The 6,912-nt window shown below is 35.9% G+C and overlaps 1 non-coding gene across 1 annotated transcript; it reads left to right on the top strand.

The window, feature by feature from the left end:
- The first annotated feature begins 6,353 nt into the window (after positions 1-6,353).
- On the top strand, positions 6,354-6,546 carry LOC122798978. The gene has a single exon (XR_006364383.1). It is a non-coding gene; the product is annotated as a U2 spliceosomal RNA (small nuclear RNA).
- The last annotated feature ends 366 nt before the right edge of the window (positions 6,547-6,912 follow it).

Below are 6,912 nucleotides of genomic sequence, written 5' to 3'. Positions count from 1 at the left end.
AAAAAAGATTAGTTGATTAAAGTTTCAGTTACTTATATTTAGTAATACAATTATTTTAAAGCCACACCATTTTCAGGAGACATCTGATTCATCACATTCAGTAGTGAGGGACCTCTAGTTTAAAAAATGCTATATATATGTGATTTCAGTAACTTACCTCTACAATGTCAATATTCTGCCACCAGTGATTAAGTCTTAGGAAAAACATTACTTTCTAAACCACTTTGTAAACATAGATCCTAACCACAAGAAGAGTCATGAAGGAAGTCATGTTTAGTGGTCCCATTGCCGAACAGAATCCCTGCGCTCTGGGAATATGATCAATGATGCTTCAAGTCACATGATGCTACTCACAGAAAATAAAGTGCAGTAAACATCCAGCAAATTAGAACAGTAATAAACCAGGATGTAAAACAGTGCTTTAGACTTCTTAGTCAGACAATAGTGACACGACTTTTGAGGGCAAGACAGATGCTTGCTAAATGATTAAGGAGCTGCTGGAAAAATGTCCCTTTGTTCAGTTAATTTGCTCATGTATATAATTAACTAAATAACTGTTCAGTTAGCATTAGTCATCTGCCAAACTCTGTTTGCATTGATATGAGAATAGCTACCATATTTGATAATAGTGTGGCTTCTTCTGCAAATAACAATGTATTTATTTATTTATTGTTTTTGTTAACCAGGAAAATCCAGCTGGGTAGAAAACCCCTTTTCAGCAGAGGCCCAGGGAGAAAAACTCCACAAGATACAGAGACAAGGTAACATACATACATACATGCATACAAAGTTTAATGGATCATATGAGCTTACAAAGAGCAGTTAAACAGATGGCATCTTGTCTAGAACTATGGACTATGGCATTCAGGTTATTGTTTCCTTTCTTTTTAAAAACATAGAAAAATAATAATTGTTTGCGCACACACTAATGAGAAAACTAAAACAATGACAATATACATGTGAATGGTCAGCATACAAACATGTTATAATCATGGTACAGGCACTACAGTGATATGAGAAATCTTTTACACGTAGATCAGGATGAATGTTTAGACTAACAAAATTTAGACCCATAGTATTTTCTAATTGTAAGATAGCGGGAAAGTAAATTATCATATACAGTAAATGTGAAGCTGAGAAGTGGCCAAGTAAACATAACAATACAGTATGGGATAGAAGATTACTAGCCAAGTGGTCATTTAAGAACAGTATGGGATAGAGTGGATAAGAATAGTTTAGGGGAATTGTCAGGTGTAGTGAATGAGCAAAACCATGAGACCTTCTCATGTTGTTTCAATAGTAGCTTGAAGACTTTCAGGTTATTAGTTTGTCTGAGTGACAGGGGAATGGAATTCTAAATTTTAGAGACATAAAAGGAATACAGTGAGACACTTGCAGTGTTATTTGATTTAACTGAGTGCAGTAAGAATTTTTCAGTAGAATGAAGAATCCTAAATGAAGAGTATGTTTGGATACAACAGATACAAATACTGCAACCTTCCCCCAAAACTCTAGCGAAAACCTTCTTACTGCTCACGCCGCTCCTATCCTAAAAAGCATAAACAATACTCAAAGAAAGAAACTTACCGCCTACTACAATAAAATAGCTAAATGTGCCACCAGTCTCCCTCATAGAACCCACACTTGTCTTAGCTTAAACCAACTAAACTGGCTTGAACTGTACAACTGTCTAACATATCCACAAGAGACTACAGCACACAAACTCATTCATCATCCAGAAAACTGCCCTGCACTACAAAACATATTACTTACCCTACTGTCCAGCAAGAGGCTTCTGGTCTAGTAACAAATTTGTATTGCTTGCAAACAGGGCAAATAATGTTGCAAGAGACTCACTGTATTCCCAATGCATTGCTAAACTCTAAAATAGTATCCCATGCATATAAAACTCTCCAACAAACTCAGTAGTTTTAAACCACTGCTTAAACATCATCTTAACCAATCCTAGTCCTGTACATGGTCATCACAGGGTTAAAATATTTTCACTGTCTAATACTATCCAAATAATCTTCTCAAACATAGTATTCTCAACCTCTTACTGAAATGTTTCTATAAATAACTGCTGCCGGTAAAATGCAGTAAGTTGCATGTGTGCTTTCTCTTTAGTAACTAACACCTTTGTAAAATCTTAGAATGTAATTACTGTTTGTGTATAGATGTAAATAGAAATGTAAACTACTCTGACTGGAACTTAATATAATGCAATGTAAGCAAATGGAGCTTTTCTCCCCAGGCCTTTGCAGAAAATGGGCATTACCCAGTCGGAGTTCCCTGGTAAACATAGACAAATAAATAAATGTATAATATTTTTTAGTCTTTAGCATTTTTCAGACTGGAAAATTAGACAGTGGACAGTTTTTAGTTGTCTGACTATTAGACAGTGAGGCAATTCCAACCAATGTATCTATTTTAGTATCATTCAGTGATGGGATTTATATTGCATATAAGCTGTGAATTTAGCTATTTTGTTATAGAATCATACCTCTCAATCTCTTAGAGCAAGAAACCTGGACAAAGCCATAAATAAAAGTGGGACAAAGGCCCAAAAATAAGGACAATTTTTAAATACTGTTCTTACAAACTCAGAAAGTTAATAGAATAACAGGTTTTGCATTAGCATGACTTTCTGAAGGCTATGAAGTCTGAAACTCATATGTCTGTCATTATTTTTTAACTTCAGTCTTTAATGATCTGTCACTAATTTCCCCGAAAATGACAATTTTATGAAAAACTGATCTAAAATACGAGGCAAAAATCTGGACATTCTGTGAAAATCTGTACAGTTGAGAGGTATAGCATTCTTTTAGTATAGTTATCTGAGTAGCTTGCAGCAAATAAATATGAATATATATAAAAACATGGGAAACAATGGATGAAGGCAAACTGGTACACACCACAATCCTTGACCTGGCCAAAACGTTTAATACAAATTCCCAACACAGGCATAGTAAAAAAAGCTAAATAAACTAGGGATAACCCCCTATATCACCCACTGGATTTCCAACTGGCTCACAGATAGGATGCAGGAAATAAAAATAGGGGAAGTTACCTCCACAAAGAGACCAGTCACCAGTGGAGTCTTGCAGGGTTTTGTGTTGGGACCTCTCCTGTTTGGCATCTACATTTCTGAAGTAAAAGCAAATACCAAAGAGATCTGGCTGACTAAGTTTGCAGATGACTGCAAGCTAAGAGCAGTCAATGAATCCCCAAATGACTTTGCAATCCTACAGGAATTTTTCTCCCAAATAAAAAACTGATGCCAAAATCATGGACTGAAACTAAATGTGAAAAAAGGAATTACTGTATTCCTTGGGAAGTCATTTATCCCGGGGAACTACCACATTAACAATAAAGCCCTAAACATTTACCCAGTTGTTCAGGTTTTGGTAACTTAATGTCGACAGTGGCCTAACTTTTGACAAACGTGTCCATTGCTGTAAGAAAGTTCTTCTATATTGCACAGCTTATACATAAAGGGATTATGCCTACATCTAGGGATGTCACTGCTCCCTTTGCTCAAACTTCATTAGGCCACTCATTAAATATAATGCCCCTTTTGCATGTATCTGTCCAGACACATGCAACAACTGGAACACCCACAGAAATACCTTACCAAAAGGATACTAGGCCTAAACAATATGTCTTAAATGGACCTACTCAAATCCTTTTCACTGTACTTGGTAACCTATAGACTGCTAAGATGTAACCTGTGTTTGGCATGCAAAGCATTCTCTGACCCAATTCTGATGGATTTACTATATATCAGCAATCACGTATCACCCAAAATGCTCAGTATAGAGATATAAACCTTTTCTGTAACATCAACATAACCATTTGGAGGGACATGTATATCTCATAGAAGATACTGCTGCTCTGGAACAGACTCCCCATCCACATAAGACAAATTTCATCCCTGTCCAGATTCAAGCACAACTTAGATCTATGGCTGGGAAACAGAAAAATTACTACAGGACTGCCCCTTGTGCTAGTAATGGACCAAGGTAGCTCCTAAATGCTTTATCCCATGCATGGGTCCTCTCTTTTATCTATAGTTATAGATATATAGTTATATGGATAATGTATAAATATATATACTACTAGTTATAGTAGTATAACAGTGAAAATACATAGATAATATACAATTTGTTAAAAAAAGTCAATATATTTCTAATCCTAGGTAATGATTTACAAAGGGGAGATTCATGTAGTCTAAACATATTAAAAGTACAGGCATTTCAGATGAAAAAAAACATGTAAGTAAAACATTTATGTACAGATAAAAAAACAAGCTTTTTTTTGAAGTTAGAAATATGAGGAGAGGACAGAGAGAAGAAAGTGAGTGGGAGAGATAAAAGGTGGTATATAGTGGAGAAAGGGAGTGGGTTGGGGGAAGTTCATGAAGTATAGGGCAGGACAGGAAGTAGAGGTAAAGGGTAAATGAGCACAGTGACAGAAGGTTGAGGTATATAGTGCAAGGGAGAGGGTGTTAAATAGTTTATGTGGTAGGGGTACAGGAGCATTCCCACTTTGAAAGGAGGTGAGATTGGAGAAGAGTTTTGAAGTTTGAGTAGCTCTGAGTATTTTGAAGGGTGGTAGGGAGAGAATTCCAGAGTTTAGCTAGAGAGCAGAGTAATAGTAGGTGGTCAGGGGGTCGATGAGGCTTATATATGTTTAGAAAATTGTGGTTTTCTAATCTTAGAGAGCAGTTGAGGATGTAGGGGGTTAAGGAGGTGGACAGAGAAGGACAGCTAGAGGGTTTGAATATGAGTTTGTGAGCAGTAGTATTATAGCACTGTAATTAATTATAATTATAATTAATAGTATTATAGCAGTAGTAGTGGTATAATCCCAGTTGTTCTCATTAGGGATAATATATAATTGTCAACCATGGAATACGTAAGGCCATTCTCTATCCAAATGAGATAGATTAATTCAAGCACCAAAAGGTAAATTTATAGGCTTAAAATGGCCCTCAAGGACAGCTAACCTAGTGCTTACCTACGAATCTATAGGAGCAGTATATAAAAGGGTGGAATTACAGTAGTGTAGAGTAGAGACAATGATTTACCTTGCCTAGTCAGTCAGGTAGGGTTTCGCTTCTTATAATGTGCCAAGCTTTTTTGTGTTATGCTAATAGCTGTTTTAAGATATTCTCTGTGCAAACATGTAATAAATAGTTAATCTGCTTAAGCATGCCATTGATATTCATTTGTTATTTTCTGCTATAAGTATTTTCAGCAAGTAGGCATACTCTGACCTCTAACACGTTGAGGACAAGGTAGTATTTCATGAGCTATGCCACTGTCAATGTGCATGGCTTTAATTTTCACTGTTAATGCAAAAATCACCATCTGGAAAATGCCTACATATGACAATGTCAGTGTTCCTCAGATGCAGTCCCAGTATGAATGTGTAGAAATTTTGATATAATGCGAATGGTGCTTTCCAAGACAGGAAGCATGCATTTAAAGTAGTAAATGTTTGTAACTGTTTTGAGATTTCTTGTATATCTTAAAAATAATTCCTATAAAAGAGAAGCACTTAAAAGAATTTCCTCTACCATCATAGGAAACTAGCAACCAACTCAAAAAGGAGTCATCTCTCACATATCTTTTACCTCTTTATGCAAATATTCCATCGTAACCTAAAATTATTTTCTGTCTACCAACAGTACTTTTTATAAATATAGTCTAAAGAGTTGCCACCCTTTCACTAAAGAAACTACATCTCCTTTCCCCCTTAAACTGCTGTCCTGCAAGATGGTGGTCATGATACATTTTTCTGTTCTTCTATTCCTATCGTTTCCCAAAAATTGTAACTCCAGCCTTGACCCTTTACATTAGTCTTAAATAACATAATCCGCGGTTTCTTCTGTCCTCCATTGAAAGCAAATTCTACTCAAGTCTTTTCTTATATGAACTACATCTCGTACTTAACAAGTGTCTTACTCACATTTCTTTGTTAAATGCCTCAGTAATGCCAACCTTGTCTGCAGAATACTGGCTGTAAACTGCACAGTACTCCTTGTATGGTCTAAGAATTCATGTAATGTCGACATGATCACTAGCCTTCTAAGCAAATCTGACTGTAGATAACATGATGCTATATGCCTTCTTCCTGCATTAACACACTGAATGTTGTGATTAAACATTTACCCATAACCCTCAACCTTGTTCTTCATGCATCACCCTCATTTGAAGTGTAAATTCTTCTTCTATTATTTTTTCAAAAATGAATTACTTTACAAGTCTTAACATTTTTAAAACATAGTTTCCTTGAAGGATGTGACCAGCTCTTGAAGCAGCGACTGCTTAATTTCATAGATATGAGTCCATGCTTCTCTGCCTCTTGGCTAAGTTAAATTGTAGTAGTTGTTCATATCAATTTAATATTAGATATGTCCCTTATCTGGGGACCATGTATTAGAGTAATTGTTTGGAACACGGAGATGGAATAGGAGCTTTGCTCCATCCACTCCATGCACCGACCTGGCATTGTAGTACTTCTAGGAACAATGCACATTCCCTACAACTTGGGATTGGCATTAAGATTAAGGTGTTTACCTTAGTCAAGAAGAAGAAGGTTTGAGTCTCATGTAGGGAAACTGGCTAAGATTAAAAAATAGCACAAAAGGGCAGCTAGACTACTACAAACCTATTAGTCTGTTGTTAGGAAAGATGTAATTTCCCTAACAAAATTTAACCTGTTTTTGAAATAAAATGTCTTACAATGGCACACCATGTTTAGATTTAGACATAGGAGTTATCAAGCACTAGTAGGGAAAATATGTATTTGTCTTTGAAAGGGTGTTATGTTTGTCATATGAGAGGACACCACAGACAATTATGTGAATCATCTAAGCAAATTAATTGCATGGAAGAAGAACAGGAA

This window comes from Protopterus annectens, chromosome 3.part1, assembly GCF_019279795.1.
Source record: "Protopterus annectens isolate FY-2018-M chromosome 3.part1, PAN1.0, whole genome shotgun sequence".
NCBI lineage: Eukaryota > Metazoa > Chordata > Ceratodontiformes > Protopteridae > Protopterus > Protopterus annectens.
The sequence above is the reverse complement of the archived record's forward strand: the minus strand, read 5'-3'. Positions and strand labels throughout refer to the sequence as shown.